Here is a 25,525-nt window from a genome sequence, read left to right as displayed (position 1 = left end):
AGATTAAACTGGATCAAGAGCAGGGGTTCTTGGATCTGTTATCTCCTTTAGCTCAGATTGCTAAACCTTTTTTTCTGCAGCCAGTCAGAGCTGTTGAGGTATTGTGGACTGCTTACTCTGTTCTGCAGCACTGCTAATTCAATGCAAAGTGGTAGGTTTAAATGTATGACTTTCACCACTGCTGCCCATACATTTATCTTTGAAGTCCTTCTTTTTGTTTAAGATTAGGTAACTGAAGATAACATTTATAAAATCAGTAATACCACATAAAATTACCCCTCTTTGAGAAAAGGCCTATTCCACTAAAACACAAATGGACTCTAATGACATAATTTTGTTAAGGAGCCCTCTCAGTGTTAGTGTGCAAATGACACCAAGAAGTAAGAATTCTTTAATACAAATCTTTCTCTGCTTTACTGGTCTCATTAATGCTGCCCTCTGTTCTCAGAAGTGACAGAGAGCTGGGAGGGAGAGAGTGGCATGTCACGGTCCTGTGGCACTCAGGTCCTCAAGCTGGCCCAACACCAAGCACCTCCAGGGCCAAAAGCACGTGTTTGAGAGGGTCCTTCTACAAAGGGTGGATCTAGGGCTAGCCTGAAAAACACATTTACCATTTTTGTATGAGACTGGTTGCTACTGCCCAGACTGCTCCTGTATAATTTGGAGAATAATCTGAGCCAAATGAGGAAGATATTTGCATTTTGCAAATGACTGGCAGTAGTCTAAACAAGAGATTAAGATGACTATATAATTTCTTTGCTCCTTCACCAGAAGCAACTGTGTTTATATTTACCAGAAATCTCTTATGTGAACATTCATTTCCAACTAAAGGTGCTCTACCATATGGATCAGATATTTTACTTTCTCAAAAAAAAAAAAAAAAAGTTAATCTATGATGGAATATATTTATATATTTTTGACTATTTCTATAGAGTGATGGTGGAGACCGGTAACCATAAGGTTTTATCTGTACAAAGAGAAAATGTCAATACCTCTTTCCTGCAAAAGATCTGAAACTGGAGCTAGTAACCTCAGGTACACATACCTGAAGGTGCAGAAGGTGTAAATCTCAATCTGCAAAACTGTGAGCTTTTCACTTGAACTGCTCTTGTCACTGTGTTCGTGCACTATAAGTTAACAGATATTTAGAAAGACATTTTTTAAACCAAATAGATTTTTAGTTAGGATAACTAGCATTAATATAATGAGAAAAAAAATTCCTAATTTAGATACAGAACTAACAAGAGACATGAGAGGCAAAATGAAGCTCAGGTCTATTTCTAACAGACTAAACCCCTAACCATTATCCTATCAATGTATGATTAAGCTTTATCAGCCATACAGCAATTCTTGTCCTTATTTATTTTTTGGGTTGTTGTCAAAAGTTTTCAAATGCAAAAATGTGAAAGTCACAATAATTAAAGGAATTGGTGAAAGTTCATCTCTGCAAAATTAAAATTTAAAAAAAAATAGGAAAAGGAAAAAAGGAAGGAAGGAAAGAAGGAAGGAAGGAGTTTAAAACCTAGATGTTTAGACAGCCCTGCAAGCCCCCTTGTGACCTTACTCTGATATTTAACAAAACATTAATCTTCTTGCCAGCAATTATAAAGAATACAGTGATGTAGCTGGGGCTCAGTGAGTGAGTAATAGTAATTCCATTGTTCTCTTTTATTTATGCCTTGGCTGTACCAGGCAGATGAGGTAAGTTGGGGCTTTTTATATGTTATTATTCTGAACTGGCAATACATAAAGGCTGATTACACAAATATCTGTCTGTTTCTGAAGCACTGTTTCACACCTCCTTCCAGCTCATGATCAAAGCGTTTCAACATTTTATTATGAAATCATGAATCCCTGCTTAGTTTGCATATGAATTATAGCCTTTAAAAAAAAACCACACTGGTGTACAACAGTGACAGTGCCTTTTGAACCAAGGAACAAAACAAGGTGTTACACATTACTTCTGGAAGGCAATGACTTGCTGATTAATTCTGTTTGCTGGAGCACAGTCCAACCTCCCTAGTGAATACATAAGCCTTGAGACCAGACATTTTTTTTTCTGTGAACAGGCCAGTGATTTCTTTTTCTCTTGTAAGAAAGTAAACTCTATTAAGAAGTTGAGAAAATGTTGTCATGTAGCTGTAACCAAAACAAAACTAAAATCGCTTCCCTCTGCTTCTCTGAAATGCAGTAGCTATTCTAAAAATGGAAAATAATCCAATTGTCCAGTTAATAGCATCCCACTGTACGATCCTGGCATTCTGAAAGCTGCTGAGTGGATTCCACCCATGGGCATAAAGCACATTGAAAGAAGACAGTGAAGCAGATCTCCCTAAGCCATACACAGGTGTCCTGCACCTACTTCTTAGAAGAACTGCTATGGTGTCTTTAAGATTCACACTTACTACACTTCAAAGATGAAAAAAACTCCCGATGTTCAATCTTTCTACTTCAGAAAGAGGGGGCTGATTTTTTACTTTCTGAGAAACTTGCATTTCAGAGTCGCAGGACTGTGAATCAGGGATAAGACATAATACTGAGTTTTGTAAGAACAGCATCCAGTTGCTGATGCTTATGCCAAGATGCATATTCCTGTATGACACCTAATTGAATGCCAATGGTTGATCTTCTACAAATACCATGGTTTCCTCACAGTGGTCTAAAAAAGTGCCATTCCTCTAAATATAAAATATGCTAAGGATTTTCCAAGTTTGTTTTATATCATACAAATATGAACTGTGAACAATCTTATTAACAGAAATAACATTTTATTAGGGTTTACTGTCAGTGATTTGCAACTATTAATGTTGTTGAAAGCCATGTAATTTCTGTCACTTCAGTCAAAGCAGGATTTGGTCCATAATTATTGACCTCTTTTATTTGTAATGACGCTTTCCCCCTCTGTTCACTTCTCTGTATTGGCAGACGCAGATGCAGATCATCTTTATAAATAATGTCACCAAACCAAAATTTAAGGTGTGAAAATAAAGAGGAATTACTTCTATGTTTCATGACCTGCCAAAAGAATAATCTAAACTCTGATTGCTGCACTTTCACACAGCTGTACAGTGAAAGATCATGCAGCCAAGGCAACAGCCAAGCTCAGAACCCTTGGTTTGTTAAAACGTTTTTCAGATCATCAGTAGGTGGCTGAAGTAATTAAACTTAATACAGCATTTCTGAAGAGCTAAAGGCTTAGCTTGTTACACTGAACAGTATTTTCCTCTTGGAGTAAACCCACGCAGGTTATCCAAAAGCAGATTCAACTCAATGGCATCTCGTGTAACCTGGCTGTCTCACTGGTGGGACTCTGGGGCCGTGAACACTCACACATTTTTTGTCAAGATATCAGCCAAGGATTTCTTCTGCTGGCCAATTCAACACATTTGAAACATTTTGTAAAGCTAGCTACCACTTCAGATCTTCTCTGTGAAATAACTCTGAATGCACACCTTTGACCTTAAAATCATTTCTTCAGCACAGTCTAAAATTGGGTGGGTTTAGATTCTGGCATTAAAGTAATTGCATTTTTTACCCTAGCACATTTTAAAGCAGAACAGAACGACATTGCAGTGTTTGAGATTAGCAATTATGCTTGTATCAGTATAAATACATTATTGAAATGAATGAATTAATATATAAAACCTCCCTGTGCAGACCTAATAAAAGTGCCAGACTAAAGAAGAAGAGATCCCTGTCTGAATGTCAAACTTCAGAAAATAATCCATCTGGTTCTATTCACAGACAGGCAGGCCACATCGCAGAGTACCTTGCAAAATCAATGCTCTCCATGCATGAGACACAAACTCACAAAGGCAAGAATTCAGAGTTGAGCCTTAAGCCCTGTTCATAATTTGTTTCATTGTTCCAGCACATATGAGATATGTAAGACCCCCAGCAGCTTTGAGGCTCCTGTTCTGTTCCTGCGCAATAGGGGTGAGTTAGGGATTGCATTGTGTCCATATCCCCTCAGTTCTGGTGCCTATGTAAGCTTTAGAGAAGATATTTAGAGTTATCTAAATGAGGTTTTATGATAATGTTGAAACAACAAAATAATATTTGGGAAAAATAATAAAATCCTCTCTGAAACTAAGATACATTAAAACTCCCTCAGTATATCATGCAACTCATTATGTGGAATTACACCATTCCTCTGAGCTATGAATTTACATAGTACTGGAAACCATGAGAGAGAAGAAAAGGCTCTTGTAGCCAATTCTGTAAGAAAAATATTTTTAATTTGAGAAAATATGCTTTTGCAGAGCAGTTACTTATATGCTCAACCTAGTAAATTTCTACTTCAAAAACTAATTTTATGGAACAAAAATTTATCAAAGCTAATGCTATGTAATTTGGTTTTGCCCATTTTTTACACTATTATCTTAATAATTATTTTGTAGTCTCATGAATCCCAGACTTTATGGGATAGATATTGCATTAGCTAGACTCTAATGGATCACAATGACAACTACTTTTAGAAACACTCCTGTATCACAAACACAGAACCCATCACCATGGAGTATTTAAATAATATTTAATCCATACAGGAAAATATCATAAATAGATGCAGTTATCACAATAAGTTGCATTCAAAAGGCTTAGAAATCCTCATACTTTACCTATTTTCTACTTAAGTGTATAGAACATAAGAACCTTTCTGTAAAATTTGTGAGAATGATACTTTCAATATTAGCAATACAGCATTAAGCTGCAGGTTGAACAAAAATTTAGAGTGCACCTTGACGCACTCAGAAAAAAAAGGCTACTCAGGAACACAATGGGATTGTATTATGCTGATGCAATTAACATATTATATCATTTGTCACCTTGCTGGCCCATGGAGACTCGTATTCTCTGCCTAGAAATATCTGATGGTTTTGCAGGTAACTAGAGATAAGATTGTTCACAGTTCTAGAGCTCTGGGTCAAGATGACTTCTACGTCTCCAAAAACTAGAACACGTAGGGAATTTTAGCTAAGTATTGCTGGCTTAAGGACATCTTTAAGAATGAGGAAAGAGTCACCAGCTCAGCACAACCAGTAGAAATCCTAGAGCCCAAATTATTTTCATTTCAGGTTTCTGAATTATCAAGGCAAAAGGACTGTAATGAGTTTTTATTATCCAGAAGCGAAGTAGTAATGGTTCAAGAAAAATCCTGAAGAAACATAAGAAACAAGGTGTTCTTCTGGGAGTAAAACAACCTTCAGCTTCTTTACATTAGGTAGATTGTAGCTAGCCCCTTTCTGAGGGCTCTGACTGCACTAAATTTGGCTGAACTTCTGAGAAAAGGAGTTATACTTCTCTTTTGAATACTCCTACCGCCAGAATGCTAAGGGTACCCTTCTAATTTAGGAAAGTGGACAGGGAAGAACAAAGGAGGAGGATATAAACACTGCCTGATCAACACCCATGTATCTTATCTTTAAATTTTCTGAGAAATGTTTCATTTCCTTGTCTCTCCAGCTGCACAGTCACTAAATTTCTGCTACAGTGAATGAGGAAAAACTGTTATTTTGGGGTTCTGACTTGGCATTTAACACATGAGACTTCTGTTGGTGAGGTAATCTTAGCTTGCCTCGCACTTGTTGCTGCCATATGGAATTTAGAGCAACCTTTGACTCTGGTTTCTTCTCTCTGTCCTATTCTGATCCTGCTATTTCCACTATCAACTGCATTAATACATTTCCAAACTGTGCTTACTGTGCAGCAGTATATCTGGGTCAGCTTCTAATCAATTAAGAGTCTTCCTGACAAATTTGCTACACCTTTGCTCTCAAAAATGGAGACTTATGAGAATCAAGTAGCTCATGTGATTTTCTAATTTTCCCCAAATTTTCTCGTTACTCTGATGTTTGTTACATTTCTTGAATTCATTAATGTATTTCACACTAATGCTCAGTTTGCACAGCCAGTCTGCAATACAATTGAAAAATACCAGCATTTCTATGATCGCAGAAGCACTCGATGATTTTTTAACTTTAAAACAAGCTTTTATGGCAAGACAATTCATAGTCTCACACAAGAATGTACAAAACCAAAAGGTCAGAAGCTCTCTCATGGCACTCAACCTCAGAGGCGTGTAGAAGATCAAACACACACATACTCAACAAAAGGTTTTCACTCAGAATTTGAAGTTCTGCTCTTGGGCACACTTGGACCATCATCCACAGAACCCACAACTAAAGCTTTCTTTCCCCTACACCCCCATGGTTTGAAAGAAACTGCATTCTCCAAGCCAGCTGGTCACTCCTTTTCTCCAGTGGCTTCATCTCTTTTGCCCAGTATATGAGGGAGCTGAAACCCATTAATAAAGCAATTTTAACCTACTTTTTCTATGCCCTGCATAATTTTAAAAGGAAAAATTGTCTTCTACTGAAGTCACTCTACATTGCCCTAAGGAGCTTTGGGATTGTCTCAAAGAACATTTAACAAATTAGCAAGCAATCTTTGTTCAGATAAATAAGCGCTTAAAATTAGGTGCAAAGGTACCAAGGTGCCCAATCCCGTCCAATTCAATGAGATTCCCATGTTCTGCACCTTAGAGATTTTGGCACAAAGGAAATGAGACGAAACTTGGTTTCCCATGAAACTTCATGTCACGTTTGGTACAGGAAAGGTTTGCAAACACACAGGCAAAGACACCCGACTGCCACAGGCAGGGAGGTGAGCACTAACTGCAGTTTCTGCATCAGACATGTTGCACTGCTGAGCCTAACAATTGTTAAATACTTTTAAAAGCTAGACTCCAAATGCACAGAAAATGGCTATGGGATTAAGCCATACACAATTTTTAAAGATATCTTTTGTCTCTGTAGCATCTGTTCTCATTATGAACTCATTTTCCTATCTATGCTTGGGTCTATTTCTTAAATCTGAACACAAGACAAATATTTCCACTGGCTTGCATGGGTAATTGAGTCTGAAAATAATACTTTCAATATCAGGAAAATAAAAAAAAAATTTGCACAATTTTAATACTTCTCTTCCTTTAGTACTTCTCTTACTTTACTGTAAATGTAAATTTACATTACTTTTTAAATTATGCTTATATTTATCTATATAATCTCAGCATCTTTAACAAATTAACAATAATAAGTATCAGTGAAAAACAAGTTATATCCACTTGAAATAAATTAAGATGCTATTTATATCTGAGACACATTCTTCCCAGTCATGGTGGGACTGATGTAAGACCATCACTTCAGTCAGATATTCCTGTCTCTCAGACATTTCCTTGTTCTCTCTTGCCAAAGTCTCTTGTTAACTGTTCATGAAAGGTCTTCCTAGAGACTGATATGCTGCACGGGGTCCTTAGCATGACTCTATTCACGCTGAGATCATATCTAGTGATTTTCTAGCTCTTCTCCTCCAGGTTCTGTGTTGCAGTCCCTTCCTTTTTGAAGTTTCTATTTTCATGGATGACCATTACTTTCTTATATTTAATTCCTCCTAAGTGCTGTAATTTCGCAAATGTTTTTAATTCCATAAGCTGTTTCCTGTGATCTTCTCCAGACTACTTCTCAGCATGGTTTTCAGCTTTCTCTGGGGCTATATTTTTTTTTATCCACCTCTTCCTCTCCTCTCTCTTCCCTCAGCTTACAACAGCACTGGCCTCCTTCAGCCATAGCTCATTTGTCTGTTTACCATCTGTTTGTCATTCATACCCCTTGATGTTAGAACACTCATCTTTTTCATATTCTCATCTCTAGCCCACTGTGAATAGTTGCACAATGCCTTAGATTCACCATAAGCATTTAGTGCTATTTCTTCTATTAGGATTTTTGCATCCTTATCTCCAATGCTCTCCTTTTTCCCCGGGAGGTTTTAATATTGTCATCACTGTTTTAAATTTACCGTTTCCTGCAGCTGATCTTTAATTAGAAAGCTGTAATGGGACAGTGTATTTGCAGAAGCCTCATTTGTCAAGACTTCATGTATGAGGATCTGCTCCTGAATACAGTTTGTCAAAATTCAGGTCTTCCATTACTTTTGTTACAGATAAGGGAGACCACTGAAAATATCCTAATTTGTCCCTATATTCAGGACTCACAAACACCACAAATAAACTGGCATCACTTCATGAACATAATATTGTAGAATTTACTTTGGATACAACAATTGCCAAAATTGGTATGTAGTAGCCATGCTCTTCTAAGCTTTCTCTGTTCTGTTTCTCTACGCAGCTGTGAATCAATGCAAAATTTTACCTTTTAAAAAAGGTAAAATTTTTACAGAATGTTCTATCCTGAGGCTAAATGATTTTTTTCCCCATTGCCCTGAAATTATTGTAATCAGTATTTATTCTCGAAAAAACTTGGAGGCCATAATCATATATCAAGGCCCAGTTGTGAAACGTAAATACACCCATTTTTTATACAACATAAGAAAGCTTGCAAGCCATGCATCTGAGTGATACAGTGAATACAAAACAGATGAGGGAAGCCCAAGGTAACAGTGAGATGATAATGGCTGGTGTAGTAAGCAGTGCTACTGCACCTCAACTGCTTGGCTATGATTAAACTAATGTAATAACTGCTACCATGCTAAGAAAAGGCATTAAGAGCAGAATGGTGGTTTATTGTCTGCTCTCTTCTGTAATTTACTCAGCACCAAAGTATTTATTAGAAACATATTTATTGTGTACTCACTTTTGGATGTGCCATATGTTCCTCTACTGATGATGCAATAATTTGTGTTTACTTTTTTTTTAAGTGCTGTATAAAAAGACTAAAGACAAAACTGGAAAAAGTCAGCAGATATCAGTGCTGGATGTGAGATCAGTTTCATAGGAAGACAGTCATGCCTCTAACAAGAAGTTTGCTCTAATGAAATGAAGGAGATCAAAGATGATAGAAAGCAAAGCTACGTAATGAAACAGTGATTTAAGAAGCCTGGGACATTCATTTTATTTTCACTGTAAGATAGGTTACTTGCCTTACAGTTTGGTATTGTTTATTCTGGTGTCTGTACATGGTTTCGATTATATTAATTACATTATTGGCTAAATTCTAAACTGTTGTTAATCAAAATTACTATTCTGACTCCAGTGAATGACAGTGACTTATACCAGCTGATAATCTACCCTTCAGTGCCTTACAAACTCAGGATAAAGACTTTGCAAGCCTTCTAAAAAGTTTGTTTGTTTGTGAAAATGTTACAATTTATTGCTGTTTTGCAAATGGATAGAATTTCTTGCTGTAAATACTTTAATTACTATTATAAAATGAATTGAAATTTAATTAAAGATGAAAAAAAGCACAGTGGAAATATTTAAAAGGATAAAACCAGCGAGAAACACTCCCAGATTTGAATGTCATTTTAACAGTAATTTGAACCAACATCTGAAATGTGTTATATAATTTTAAACATATACTAAAAATTATTTTCTTCCAGCTTAGAGCAAGTGCAGACTCAATAGCTGTTCCAAAGCTTTTAGTTTTTTCCCCCCTCAATCTCTAGACGTAAACAAACAAGAATGCTAATTAAAAAAGTTACTTCAGGCAATAATCTTGTCACAGTAGTTAAAGAGGGTTAGGCTCAATCATCAGAAGGTAGGGTAACCTCTAGAGAAATCATTCATCATGTAAACACATTGCATTTATTCAATCAGTGATTCTCCAACAGTTTGAAACAAAAGCCTTGGCTATCATTGAAAAATATCACTTTTTCTCTTAATGAGACAATCAAAGGTGTGTTTGACTCTTTTAAGGTATAAAATGAACATGACACTGTTCCAAAAGGCATTTATAATACTAAATAAGTGGGCAGGTTTTATTGAAGATTGTTGTACCCTCAATTCCCTAAATTTTCCTTGTTTCTCAGAGATAGTCAGCAATGTCTCCATGTGCTGTCTCTCCACTGTGACAGCAGGTGACAACAGGTTTATGGAGGGCCCAGTACAAAACAGGAAAGCTAAACCCAATTTCTAAAAGGTCTTCAGACTAGTTTGTGTGCAGGCACTGTCAGCATGTCAACAGCTTGGCTGGGGTCTTCCTTGAAAAAGGAATGTAAACTCAACAGGTTCTATTTGGGCACAGATGAAGGGCTGGACACCAAATGCATTGTCAGGGTCTAAGCAGGCTACACACACATCTGGAGTGCCCTCCTGAAGGTGACTGAGGCCTTTGAGCAGGCAGAGCTACGGTGGGGCCAATGCACCAGGGCCTCAAGGGCCACCTGCCCTGAAGTTTGGGCACAGCTAATGACACCTGTAAGATTTCAGCCAAGAAAGCATTTTCAAATGCAGTGCAAAATGGCAAGAACTTGAATGCCTTTTGAAAGAAAGCAAGCTCCAGTGAAGACGGAACCCCCTCTTGTGCTGACACAGAGATTATTCATGGAGCCCTCCATGGAAAACAGCAAAATCCCTAGGGTGGCTGACAGCTCTATTCTGTAGGCGCTCACTGGCCCCCCTTGTGTGCATATTTGGGTAGCTACCTTCAAAATAGACCCTCCATGTTGCAGTGAGTGACATACTGAGGATTTGTATTGATGGTGTAGTTCAATATGCAAGTCCAAATGAACTTAATGTTCTGTAATTTATGCCTTTCTTTTTAAGACAACACGTCCTCATGTTTTTCCAAGAATAGATGTATAACTTAGTCTTTTGGGCACTGATCCATTTTACACATTTCCTGATCTGCCCTTGTGTTACTGGAAAACGTTTTCCAGGACAAAAGCTCAGTTTGTGCAAGAAATAAAATCAATTCAATTGAACAGAGATGATGGTTGCACAAACGTGTATATTGTTTTAAGCACAAATGTCTGACATTTATCAATATAATTTAGAACCAACCAGATAAGTTTCTTCTAATGGACCAAACTTCTAATAGTATATTTGCATAACACTTCAATTGAACTTAGAACAGCCTGTGTTCCGCATAATGTTTCAAATAGGAGTGCTAAAATGGTACATTTCTTTCCCATTGAACAAAGATTTTATGTTTCTGGCAATGGTTTTGTAAGATAATGTACTTGTTAGCCAAAAAAACCACTCAGAAAATAACCTTACTCCTACTTTGATGTGCAAGTATAACAACAGTTTTTTAGGAATGGATATGAGCCATCTTATTTTTGCACACTATATTCTTTTTTTTTTTTCAAATGTCAAAGATACATATCTGAGTGAAGGGCTTCTCCATGGATCACATTTCCCTATTTTTTTCCAGGCTACCCTCAGGACGAATGAACTTTATCTTTTCAGGAAGTTAAATTTTTTATTTAAAATGTGAAATCTTGTTGAGTACCAGGGTTAAGTGCATGGTTTCAAAGCTGATATGCTTTCAACATATGGCTCTCTTATTCCTAGCTATATTTAACATTCTTTTATCTTGAAACATTTTACTCAATTTCTCAGAAATGCCATTTGTTTAAAAAAAAAAAAATAAAATTTTTGAGAATCAAGTCTCCAGCAGGATATCTCTTTACTCTGTTTATATACAGGACACAGCCCTGGCAACAATTTAACTCCAGCAAGTTGGAGAAATTCCACCTGGACTAAGAGTCCCACAGTCAAATTGGCTCTGTGTTCCAGAAGATGGCTCACTATCAGATGACAATTGAGAGTATGCTGCATTTCTCTTTGCATCAAGAGGAATACAATAATTTATGCAGAAATTCTACGTAGGCAAGTGGAACTAAATTATTCCACTCTGTGCTGGGCCTTGCTCTCAGAGCACTTCATGCTGCAACTTTTACAGAGCCCCAGGTCAGACTGGGATTCCCACTGAATCTGGCAACAGTTCACTACCTCCTAGACTATATACATTTCATTAATAAACCACTCCCAGATGTTTCCCTGTTAAATATTTCAGTTGAGGAATCAGGACCTATGAGATACAAAATCTAAATAAACAGAAAATATTTAAGTGTTTCAGAGTTCCTCACAAGAGAAATGCTAAGACATGCTTTTGGAAACTATGATACTCCCAATATCATTAGGTCAGCAAATCCTGAATAAACAAAAGAATTTGAGAGCTTCAATAATTAAAACATGAATACAGACTTTGTGATGGCCAGCACTGTTTCATTAATGAAAGCATTCTGTTAAGCAATCTGGATAAGATCCAGAGTGTTCCCCCCACAGAAAAAGTGATACCTCTTGCAATTCCTGGCATCAGGTGCATAGCAATGGTATTACACAGCAAGATAAGGCTACTTGATCGATTAAAATTACAAGAAATAAACGACTATTGAAGATACTTACAATTAGGATACTCTTTAAAAGGCAGAATTGAGTGCCACTTCCTTATTCTGTGAGTCTCCAGCCAGTTCTGCCCTTACACCTGCACAAGACAAAAAGGAATGGTTTAAGGCTTTAATGAAAAAAATAGGCATTTAATATGGCCTAATCAGTCATACAGATGTGGCAGCATCCTCCTGCCTTGCAGATTCTCAGTGAATATTCTAACCCCTTCCTCGACACCTTCTGTATCAATTTTCTCACCTAGTCCTATTAAGTTTTTAATATAGAATTTCTACAATTACACAGAGATAACAGAATTATTGAAGAAATATTTCTACAGTACTGGAGAAATATTTACTGGAGCTGAAATTCAAAATTTGCTTTCATATAGGAGGACATAATCTCAACATTTCGTATTGTGGTGAAGAGGCAGCTCCCTTAGGCCGATCACTGTAATTTTGACTCAGTTGTCTTTTTTTCTAGAAAAATTCCATTTTTAGTACTTAAAGAGTGTTATATGAACATTTCTCTTTTTAATGAGATGATATTTTCTGTCAAAATACATTTTTTTCTCAAATGATTCTTAATATTGCGTTACAAAACATAGATTTGTCATGAGAAAAGGTAGCTAAAGTGCATTGCACAGCCCCTTGTTTCCCGTAATGTTACACTGAATTTCATAGAAATAATCTACTGGAGAACTAGTACTCAACATGAATAATTGTGAGACTCTGTCTGCCATGTATCTATCATGATCATCTAAGATAGCTATAGCCCGCAGTAGTCAAACTGTGCAAAATGGCACAAAGCTGCATGACAGCTACAAAAAACAACAAAGATTGATTTTCTAGTACCATTAGATCTATCACATTCAAGTATCTTAAAGGTGAATAATAATAATAATAATAATTTTTAAAATTACAAATAAAAGTCTAACTAAGGCTACAAGGGCATAAAAACCAATGATGACAGACTACTGTGATGACAGTTCAAAAGGGATATAATTTATTTGTGAGATTTAAACATGTGTTACTAATACTTTTATTAAAAGGTAAACCTACACTTTGGAGATTTCTGATCATGGCATATATTGGAATTTACATTAAGGAGAGATGGCTACTCACAGACATTACTATTTATAAATTATACGTCTTTTTTGTAATATACACACTACCGGAATTATTTAAAAGAGTGCTGATATTGAAAAATGAGTATTGATTAAAAGACAAAAACAATCCCCAGGAAAATTAAGAATTGAAATCAGACAAAAACATCAAATAAAAGAATGAGCAGTACCCGTAACTTGGAGTACCACTTCCTAAGGAACACATACAGTAGCAAAATCTATTTTAATTGCATATGCAGACTTTGCCTGGATTATGCCCAGGCACATGACAAACCACTACCAAGTCCCCTGTTGGGAGTAAAGGACAAAAAGGGCTTTTACTTGGCTTGTTGCCACTTTTCTCGGGAACAATAAGTCAGTCACTAGTCACAAAACAAGAGTCCCCTGCATCAAGCCAGCCGCCCCCCAGGGAGGCTCTGGCTGGCAGCAGTTCCAGGCAGCTCCAGCTTCCCAGTGCCCAGTGTGAGGGCCTGCCAGCCCCTCTCCTTGGCACCAGCTAAACTGGGCTCCCCAGTCACCCCCTCTCTTTACAACTCTTCCTCATTGCTCTAGATCACATTCTTTTTAAAAGTTATTGCATAGCAAAGAGAGGGTGTTTAAGACTCCAAGTCATGAAATATTCTCCTGATTAAGGAGCAGTCACATTCTATATTTCCAAATGGGACGAGTCTCATTGCCTCTGGCAAGAGCAATATGTACAAGCCTACCACATCATGAGTAGGCTCAGAGTAATCAATGGTTAACTGGCTAAATAAAGGACAAAACTATCACTGGGGCCCCAGCAAGGATCATGATAAAGGGCACAGAAGGCTTCTGATTCTTTAAGAGCCTAGAAGGCATAGAGGTCCTATGAAAAGCGAGTTGCAGAGTCCTTGTAAGCACTCAACTTGAACATCCCACAGATGTCAGCAAAGGTTGACCATAAAATCAAGGGATCTTCTCAGCATGGTGAAACAGAAACTATCTCAGCTAGCCCGAAACCCTGTTTTAATGAAAAATGGGGGAAACAAGATACAGAAAGAGATCGTTTGCAGTACACATTTTTTAAATACTTTTTTAGCCATCTTTAAAGACAAGAGGAGGAATCCCTTGTCTTTCCCATTGTGTCATTTGTCATCATGGTACTACCATAAGGACTTAGCCTCCCTCCACTTTCTGAGTTCCTAATCTGGTGATGCTATTGCTCAGAATGACATTTTATTTCCCCAAGAATCACACATTAGCTGAAGTAATGCCTGATAAAGAGGGTTCATTGTGACATTATTCAACATTTTGTATACTTGCACTGGAACTTGTTCTATTTTCCAGTGCAAAGCTAAATAGTTTTTGCATGGAACAGGGAATCCTATCTGTGGATTGGTATTGTACATTAATATTCTTCTATTAATACTTCATAAGTTTTTCAACTAATCTCGGAACAACCACATTTGCTTTTTTATTGTATGGTATCACTTTTATATCTTAAAAGATTTGTAGGAGTTCTCAATCAAATATACTAATATCATCTTGACAGAAGATGAAAAAAAAAGCAAATTATTATATGACTTACAGATACATCAGAAAAAAATGATATCTAGACCATAAAAATTCCCCTGCTTACAATTTGCCTATTTTCATAATAATATGTCATATTTTCTACAATTTTAATACCATAGCACAATGAGAAAACAGCTGAATTGTTACTTTCCCTTAGAATTGTCTGTAATGTTTATAAATAGTTGATTCCCATCTTTTCAAAGTTCCTTAGAAATACAATGTGCATTAGTTAGCACAAAATGCACTAATTAGCACAATGAACACGGTTTATATTTGCAATCCTACCTAGAATTCATCTTTGCATTAGTTCCAGGTCAGAAAATATGCTAAATACAGTATTTTCATAACTGCAAGAAGCAGATAATAGCAAAGCTATAGGTTGGATTTCTCTGCTCTAGTTAATAACACACACAATATAGGCAATTTAACTCCTTTAAACAGCTTTGATCCCACGATTGTGTTTCATGCCTTTGTTACAAAGAGACAACAACAGTTTCAATACCAATAATAAAATGTGAAAATAAAAGTTAAGAATAAAACCAGACATCCCAAGTGCTTAGTCTTTAATGGCAAGAAGGATGAGGAGCCAAAGAAAAGACCCCCACATCTGCACAAACACTGCCTGGTAAATTGTTTTTCACACAGCTTCAGAGTAAATATTCTTTGGCGATGAATTAGTTCCAGGTCTTATGCAGAAATGTTAATGCAACGTATCTCAAATAATTAATTGTTTTTTGTAATTTTGCATTCTGACTCTCAAAACAACACTATGCCCAAATAAGTGTGTGCAATTTTTTGGGGTTACTTTCGGAGAACTTCCTTAAGGTTTTGTTTTGCCAGTTTCTCCGAATTTTTTCTTGAAATGGTATCCAACCCCCAAGGCAACTTTAATAAAGTCAATGAAGTTATACAGGTAGAAAGAACAAAAATGCAGTCTCTGGATTTCAAATAGTGACACCACCAGTCTCACCATTAAGCCTGACACAAGAACCTTTTAATTTAAATGTAATCTCCAAAAGACCAAATTACCAGCAACATGTTCTCATTAATTCCTGCAAGGGATGCTCAAGCTTTGACCCCTTATTGTTCTCCTTATCGAGAAGTGGCTGAGTCATAGTATTAATAAGCCATCACTCATTTAAGTGGTCATTCACTGCTGGGCGGGGAAAAGATAGGCTCATCCTTTTGAAGTGGGAATGGGCAAGCAAGGCTGCTGTAATAGGCTGTGATTATTTTCACTATGAATGCTCTCCCAGCTTTCAAAAATTAAAAGGACCACTCATTTTCCTGCTTGAGTATTTCTCACACTGGCAAAAAAATGAACACTTTGAAATGTAAATTATTTAATCTTTGCAAACCCCTGCTTCAGAGGGAGGTACAGCTTCATTTACAAAATGAAGACATTTTAGGAAATGATTATCATTGTAAAATTGAGGTCAGCAGGGAGTCCGAGTTCAAACTCTTAGAATATCAGCAGTGTAACAAGTTTGATCTTCCTTACTGCATTGCTTGCATTTGCTTCTCTGGGTTCCAGCAGAGAGCCATTGTCAGTCGGAACTTGTTCCCACTCATTTCCCTTGGTTAAATAAAATAGTTATGCTTATTACTTAGAGTTAGTCAGTCCAATAAAATTTAGAGCAAAACTAAAAATAAAGAAGGGAAGTTGAAATTTATTTTGATTAATGTATACACTATGTGCATATTCAATTTAGAACATTTAAAGGCTGACAGCGCTGAGGACAATTTCTTTTAATGCTTAGTTCAGGCAGAAGCATTGGGCAGTGCTACTATACTGTCCTACCAGGGTTTCAGAAGGAGACCACCCATAATGGTGAGAGAATATTTCATTTAAAATTTAAACATTAGATCCTTAATCTCTCTTCTACAACATCCAAGTTGAATGACAATTATTGTTGCTGGCATTAGAGGGTTTTATGGTATCAGTCAGGCTTATTATGAACTGACGGAGATGATGAATTTGTATAACAAAGTGCGAATGATAACAGCTGCCATATGACAACAGCCGTTATGGAGAGCTTCACTGCACTGATGGGCATTTCAGCTGAAACCAAGGGAAGTCTGTCAGAAACGAGGATGAAACTGAGTGAAACAGAAAGTGAGAAGTTACAGAATTTTATTGGTGATCTTGACATATAAGTCCATCTTCTTTTAATCAGTGTTATATACTAATTTTCAGTGGAGTAACTTATCTTTCTGCCATTCCTGAAGAGCCATTTCTGTCTCCCAGCCTGGTACACTGAAAGGTACAGCTAAAATTAGAATGTCAAAATGCCGTTTGCCTTACGAAGATCCTTGATGCACCCTTGGAGTTACACTTCAATAGGACAGTTGAAACTCTGTTATTGTGTGAAAGAAATACACCCATACATCTACAACATCTGTATATGTATATACATATACATATGTATACATACAAATACATATGTATATATACATATATATTTATATACAACATATATCTACAAGAGAAAAATACCAAATTAAGCAGAATTCAGCATCTGTCCAATATCTTGAAACAGGATAGGTAAGATTGAAAGGCTCGTATTCAAGTTAAAGTGATACAGTTTGAAGTAAGTCTAAAAGCGGGGTAGTCAAACTTGCAAGACACTTACGCAAACCAACCTTAAGGAGATTTGTCTTTACTAACGACAAGAAGCAAAATATTAGCAGTGGTTTTTAATACTCCTCAAAAAGAGAAGAAAAAAATGGTTCTATAAACAAAATTGCACAGTTTTTCAAAATTACCAAAATGCTGAAAAATATGTTCTAACATTTCAAAAGAGATAAAAGAGAAAGTCTGAACACCATCCACCACATATCCAGTCTCACTGCTTACTGGTTTTTCTGGTTTAAGCAGGTGTTTTGTTTGTGTGCACTGGAGTGTGAGGCAGCTGTTCTCCTGAGGTACGAAGGGATCCATTATAAGCACCACCCTGCTCCCTTTCCAAGGCAAGTTTGCAAGCTGGGCAATTGCTGCAGTGGAGGAAAACTCCACACCCTGGCCTTTGGGCAGGACTTCTTTTTCTTAGAGGAACTATACACCTGACAAATCATGCAGGTGCAAAATAAAGGAGTGTGACCAGAAACAAACATGAGAAAAAGTCATGCACAGTAAATTGAGGTTTCAAAGCATATGGCCAAGTGTGTCTTGCTGACTCCTGGAAACTTTACATGAGTTCTGGATAGCACTGGCCTGAAAGACAGCTGCTCAGCAGAAGACTGACTTCTTTCTGCCAATATTATTCCTTTAACTACTTAAAGGTATCTATGAAGTTATAGACTTGATTGCTTGTAACAGAAGCCAGACTGCAAGAGGTTCTAGAGCTGGATGAACTTAAAGTTTAGAATATATATGTTTTGATGAACTGATACTATAACAGATAACTAAAAGCTGCTCCAGACTCTAAACTGCCTGGGACAAAGACTACCCCTTTTGTTTGTATAAAAACATCCACACACAGCATGGTGGGTAGTAAGCTATCCCCCAGCCTTCCCCCATCTCATACTCTTCAGCAGAGGCAGGTCACAGGAGGGAGGGGGAATCAAGGCAGTCAAACCTAATTGAGCTGAAGGGAAATCCAGAAAATTCACAAAGATTCTGAGATCAGAACTTTTAAGCAGACTATGACTTTAACAGAAGATCACTTATTTTATTATGATTATTATGAACCCTTTCCTATCGCCAACAATGCTTAACATTGTGCCTCCCAGTTATTTTTTTCAGAAGGTTCAGATCAAAGGAAGGAGCACAAACACTGCATGAACTCGGGGCAAGTGGAACTGTTTAGATTATGCTTCTTTAGCTCCACATTCTGGGCAACTAATGCAATATTTTACACAATATTTTGCTTTGGAGAAGTTGAAATTAACTCTGTATGACATCTGAAATCATGAAGTAGGGAACTCAGCTACTTGCTTGGAAATCTTTAGGAATTATCTGCCTTGAACTTCTTAACAAACACTGTGCTTTGTCATTAACTTAATATTTCTGAAGTTCTCGCAAACTGCTCCCAAGTAATTTTCTTAATATTCCCTTCAGTGACAGATATTTTACACATTAAATCTATTTTCCATGTTAGCCCAATGATCAAGAAGGCTGATGTAATCCACTGGGGGAACATATATTCCAGTTTTCATTCATGCTTTGGAGTATTGTCACAGCTCAGCACAAAGGAATAATCTGATTGTTTCCCATAAAGCAAGAACAAATCATGATTGAAGGATTTCTTCTATTTAAAGCTATGCTTTGCAAAGCCTATTGAACTTGCTAGAAGAGTCATCTCCGATGCGTACACTAACTACACAAAGCTGCTGCACAGTTACCATTCAAGGGCTAATTTAGTACCAAAAGGCCAATATTGCTGACTTGCAGATTACAAATATCACGAGATATTAATTTATTTATATTTAAATCAGGCTAAAAGATTAAGAGAATTTTCAGTAGATCCATTTACAATTAAAATGAGCGTAAGTTTGAATTAGTTTTTTATGATCTGGGTACAGCTGGGGTTTGAAAGAGTTGCCGCCAGAATGATGCAAGGCATTTGCCTTTGACAAAGTAATGCAAAATTTGTGTAAGTGGGTGAAAGAGCATTAGATTGTATCACCTCGTAGGTCAGCTGGAAAATACAATATGTATTCTGATTATGAGAAAACAGAGTGAAAGGCAGAAAACAGGTGCTGAGGGATTGCGTTTGGGGCACCAAGGGGCCGATGGCAGATCAGGGGCCGCGCTCCGCTGCCGCCTCGCCAGGCTGGGCTGAGACTCGCGGGGACGGCGCTCATAGCTTTGACCTCTGGGCAAAGATAACTCTTTCATACCCCCTGTTCCACTTTTCCACTTTGTATCCAAGTCCTCTGCTATAAAATGTAAAACCAGCACATAGAGCACACTGCTTTGGAGGTCTGCCACTTGCATTCAGGCAACCATTTGTACTTTTGCAGGCGTAATCAATCTCCTGTTGCTATCAGCAGGGAGTGGGGCTTTGCTGCTTTATGGCTTAAAAGTAGTTTTGTGCAAATTCTGCTTCCCTCCCCCCTCCCTTTAGCTCCACTACTCACAGGATTTCCAGGGACATGGGCTAGAGCTGAGAAAAGAAGCTTGTTTGATTTAAGCACAGAGGGGTTTTTTGTGTGTGTGTTTATATTTTCTCTGCATCTATTAAGGGGTGAGGGGGAGAGACTTCATTTATATGTTAATATTAGCCGGCACCCTGACTAAACTGACAGAACTATTTCATGGGAAGCTGACAAATTTTGTCAGCTAGGCTATCTTTCCACATCTCAATAGTGGCAATAATCTTGATTAGCAAAACAATTGGGGGCCAAAGAAGTCCTGCTGCTCCAAAGACCCTCTTCTCAGGTTACAGTTTGCTAATGTGATGAATCCAGAGAGTCCTTCAAGCTTGAAAAAATTCCCCAAAGCAGCTGAATTTAGGCAAATGAAGGGAACCATTTTGGAGGCTGGACAAAAGGGGTTAATTTGATCGACCATGTCTCCATAGTCTTATAACAATCATTTACTTAACAAGCATATAGAGAGTCATTCCATGGAAACTGGTGGAGTTAACAGAGGAAGTTCGAATAGAATATCTGTTTATCCCAGATGTGTGGGAATTTTAGCCAAAAAACAACACCACATAATTGCTGCCTGTGGTATTGATTCTTACACAGAAACAACAGCAGAACTAAAGGGCTCTGAGCACGTCAGGAAGGCCTCAGCTACTAAGCAGTACAAGCTTCCATTTTTATTCGCTTGTTGCATTGCTAATAAAATAATTAGAAATAAGCTCTTTCAGGGAAATTAATGAACTCAAAAGGTTTGTGCAGTCCTATTTTCAGTGCAATTTAAGCCAGCTATTTCTGTTTGCAAAAATAAGGGCTTTTGTAATATTTTTGATGCATATTCATTCATCTTCTTGCTTTTTATTGTATCATTACATAACGAATTACATTACATTATTACATAATGTTCTGAATTATATTTATGCATCTCAACTCTGGTGTATTTTTTCTAGAGTGATTAGGCTGCATTTGCTTTAAGAACAGATCCAGATAGTTACTAGAATTGTAAGCAGATGGAAATTTACTCAGTCCAGGTCAGCATAAATATATAATCAATATATTAATTACAACAAACAATATAAAATAGCCCTCTTACTTTTAGGTCCTATCTCCCACTTATTTATGCACGTCATTAATTTATAAATCTGTCATAAATGGGTCTAAATGAGATATTATTAATGAGATTCTGTTCAACTCTGATGCAATTTTTAAACTTGCATTGAAAATTTTATTGTAAAAGTACTAACTAAAGCTTCCTCTCTTTTCACACACTTGTTCCCCCCTGCCCCGTAACATTTTTAGAATAATTTCTTATTCTCTTACTGAAATAAAAATTACCATTCATATCATGCTTTGTAAGACTGAGGGATTTGACCCTCAGTGTGTACGTACTGGTGAATATTAGCATAAATATACATTTTGCCAGATATCAAATACAGGGTTCTTAAAAACTGCTGAAGTCATCTGTCTTCAATGAGTTTCAGAACCAAACCTTACTTATACATTATGCAAGTATGAAAGAGGAGAGGAAGAGAAAATCTGGCATTTTAATTTCTTGTTGTTTTGCATATTGGTGGTGCTGTAAACACCATCTAGCAGGAATACACTCTTTAAAAGATGCCAGCTATGATTAGGAAGATTTTGATACAGTCATCAAACTCCCTCACTTCAAGTTATTTTCTTGGTAACTTGGAATGATGCAAGTCTCCAACTTCATGAACTTTAATGTAAGCAAGTAAATTTTTTAAATTTTCCCTCAAATTTGTGATAGGATATGAATGGGAACATGTTTTTAAAATTGATTACTTATACACATGAAAATAAATACATGGACAGAAAGATTTATCCAAACAGAATTGGTCCATAGCCTTCCACAATGACAACAGTCAGGAAAAAGTATATGCAGAATCTCCACCCATAGAGAACCTTCAACACTTACATTGGCACAGATTAATGCTTATTTATAGCTGAGATGGGTATCTGACCCGTAACATCAGAAATTCCTCACTTCCTTTCAATGTAATGCCTTTAAAGATCAGGTAACACAGATTACTCAGAAAAACTCTGTTTGATGTCAGGTGAAATTTTGCCCGAGTTAAAAAGCTTACCAATAGCATGGCACACTTGCAGCCAATGAAGCTGATTTACAAGAATGTGTGTGTCCCCCCAACTGTTTGAAAACTCTGCACAAAGCCTCTTTTTTTTTTCAGCATTCTGTGCTTCCAGATGTTCAAAACTGGGTTAATTTTTGAGGAAGCTGAGGTGCTTTGTTGTATACCATCGGTCACACACTATCATAATGAAAAGAGAAGGAAAACACACTATGTGACTAATATCAAACTGTTACATGATCATTAAGAATCTCATCTTTTTCGTGATATAGATCTCTACCTGTGCACAAAAATCTATCCTATAACTGTCTCATTTAGGGCTGCTTTTAACAACAGCACAGGTTGCAATGACAGTACCAGCAGAGAAGCTATGCAGCCCTCATGCCATGAAGCTGATAAGGAACTCAATCCACCTATGAAAAGTGAGATTTTTTTCATTTTCATTTGTTCAGTCTTTCAGAACAGCAGACAGCATCTAAATCTGAAGTTTTAACCTAAACAGAAGTTTCCTTATGGCCTCATGCTTGGTTCATTTCCTTTAAGGTTAACGTGGTACAAACTTTCGAACAACTCCTGAGATTGAGAGCTTTTGTTCAACTTGAGTGGATCAAACCTGTGATCCTGACTGTGCACAACTTAGACTCTAGCAATGACCCTGAGGGAAGTTTTCTCCCCTCCAGCCAAGCCATTGGCACAGACACTGGAAGGCAAAGCACTCCAGGCTGTGTGACTGAAGTGCCTCCTCAGAGGGACCTGGACATGGCACAGTGCCTTTGGATCCACTTCCCCAGCAGGTCCTTGTGAGACAGGATATTTCCTTGGAAATGTTTGTTGGTATTTACACAGTGAGTTCAGATAGTGACTGGCCATAGCTCCTATTAAACTGTAATTGTTCAAGTGACAATTCAGATCCTCTGCTTGATACACTGCTATTGAGACAGACAGACAGAATTCCCATTAAGGCTTGGTTTAGGCAGGATATCTAAGGCTTCTGGCTGTAAAAAGATGGAACTTGTATAGCTACTAATACTGCTTTGTACTAACATTTCCTCCTTTTGACATGATCCCCAAAAGATCATGAGTGAAGAAGAAAGTGACAATAAACATGTTTTACACAATTTTAAGGAAAAGAGCTTTGGTCTGGTTCCAGTTTTCGTCAGCAGGATGAACACAGTGGGTAACATTTAGTTATAGATTAATAATCCAAGTACAAATAGTTCTGAACAAATAGAAAAAACATAAACCCACAATATTAAGCAAACCACAGGACAAAGATCACTCAATTCTCAGAGCTATATTATTTTTAAGTCATTGAACAGAAGTCATTGAACTCTGTGATGTCAATATCAAGGTGAACCAGCCTGAATGAAACATGCCACAAAGAGTTATGAAATGTAAAATCCAAGTAAGGCATGTGGAATTTATATGAACAGCAGTGAACTCACTGAACCAGAAAACAGACTTTTTTTTCAAAAGTTCTCAAACTTCTTTAAGTTAGAGAGTATAATGCCAAGTTATGCATCAAATAATAAAAAAAAAAAATCACAGGAAAGCAAATTAACTATAACATTCTGTCATTCTTGTATTACTGTAATATGTTAATGTCACCAGAATCAACTTGAATTATATAAGACTTGCAAGACTTTACCTAAAATAAGTAAATAATTGTCCACTTTTCCATCAGTAAATGAAGAAAACAAGAGACATAAATATTTCTTCCACCAAGAAAACAGCAACACTTTTCTCTGGAGAGACACATTTTGAACTATTGCATAAACTGCAACTCACAGAGTCTGGTTTTGCACTGTGTTTTTCAACTGGTCATCCTGTAGCTCATGCATCATTACTACTGAAGAATTATTCTAAGAAAGTTAAATGCAGTACAGGCCAGAACTAACATGTAAAACCTGTTCACTCACTCTTCATTAGAGAACTAGAGATAAATATGAGTTGAGAGTTGAATTTTGCCAAGAATTTTGCCACAAATTTTGCATTAATACTCTGACAATAATTCTGTTATATCACTATTCTAGGGCATGAAAAATTTTCTGTCATCCAGTGATAACAGCAGAAAGGTCATCTGCCTATCATTTTAATAAAACCATTTTGTCAGAAAAGATTGTTAGATATCACACAATGAATGCTAGGCTATCAAATTAACCATTATCTGTCCACCCCAGACAATCTTCAGACTGTGTTTCTCCTCTAAAAATTAAAAGATACAACATTGTAGATCTCAGGTCACTGGCACATGAAAACCTTCAGGGTTATTTTATAAATAATGCTGCCTGCAAATTCATCTGCTCACACTCCAATATGGATCTTTACAAAATAATCCTTATTGTGTGATCAGAAAAATCCCAATACATTAAGGCTGATAAACTTATAACATAGAGACAAATAATTTTGTGCTCTGGATTTAAACATAGATCATTACTGTTGCAGTTTACTTCAGATCTTTCCTAAGATCTGTTACCTAGTAATGTTTTATGTAGGTGAAGTGTCACAGAAATGGCTATATCCCTAGTGAAATATAAACTCTGAAACTTGCACAGTTGTGCATTTTCTTTTGACAAAAGAAACTTGGTCATATTTCTAGCTATTTCTCTTTATGAATGTATTTAATTTTGCCTTATAAATACACCGAGAATAAATTGAAAAAAATCCATGTTTAAATTTTTAGTTCAGCTGCATAAGTCAACATTTATGATAAAACAGTAGAGAAAAAAAAAAAGATACTTTTTCATGCTTTTAATTATCACAATTTAGACATGAAGATTTCCTGAACAGTTTGAGTTCTGATAACACTTGTGTCATAACTGAAGCTTTCCCATGTCCTCTTAGCTTCACCTCTCAGTATTTGGGTAAATTTGTAATACTGGGAAACACACAAAACAGCTTTCTTTTATTTTCTAAACAGACGATTTCTTCTAATTCTTAATGAGATACGAATCAAACTTTGATCTTCAAGGTGAATCATTCATTAATCATAAACAAAACATGATTAAATCAGGGACACATTAGCACATATTGTAAAAATAAAAGCTTGCACAAGCTTTTTATTTAATATTAACTTCATTATGTTTTTATGTGAATTCTTGGAAGTTGGTTATCCCAGCTTAAAGTTAATATTTCCTTAGGAAGAAAACTGTATCATGTGATTATTCTTCATGTAGTTAGGTGGATTTATACATGTTAATGGTTAAACTGCTTCAGAAATGACATTAAACCACAGAGGAGTGCAGAGAGTTTCCACTGATTCTGTTGTGTCTTTGAGATACTCTGACATATAATGCAGACAAAAGTACATAATAGGAAGAATGAAGAAAATACATTCAGAGAAGCATGCACTGCTGTACGGAACTGCACATGATAGAGAAGAAAAAGAGAGAATGTATTTGCTGTTCTCTCAGGATGATCTGTTGGCCAGTCTAGTTCCTGCTCACAATTTAGGGAAATTCTGTAAAGAAATCATCTTTCTTT

The 25,525-nt window shown here is 36.7% G+C and overlaps 2 long non-coding RNA genes across 2 annotated transcripts in view; one reads left to right on the top strand and one right to left on the bottom strand.

The window, feature by feature from the left end:
- LOC116450157 overlaps positions 1 to 25,525 on the bottom strand; it is a 262,062-nt gene that overhangs the window by 100,758 nt on the left and 135,779 nt on the right. Inside the window, exon 3 of the long non-coding RNA XR_004242699.1 lies at positions 12,206 to 12,284. This is a non-coding gene — a long non-coding RNA (uncharacterized LOC116450157). The remainder of the gene's footprint in view (positions 1 to 12,205; positions 12,285 to 25,525) is intronic.
- The window catches only part of LOC116450158, a 37,749-nt gene that overhangs the window by 7,046 nt on the left and 5,178 nt on the right, over positions 1 to 25,525 (top strand). Inside the window, exon 3 of the long non-coding RNA XR_004242700.1 lies at positions 1,693 to 1,701. This is a non-coding gene — a long non-coding RNA (uncharacterized LOC116450158). The remainder of the gene's footprint in view (positions 1 to 1,692; positions 1,702 to 25,525) is intronic.

This window comes from Corvus moneduloides, chromosome 12 (assembly GCF_009650955.1).
Source record: "Corvus moneduloides isolate bCorMon1 chromosome 12, bCorMon1.pri, whole genome shotgun sequence".
NCBI lineage: Eukaryota > Metazoa > Chordata > Aves > Passeriformes > Corvidae > Corvus > Corvus moneduloides.
Note: the sequence above shows the minus strand (reverse complement) of the source record. Positions and strands in the feature narration are given on the sequence as shown.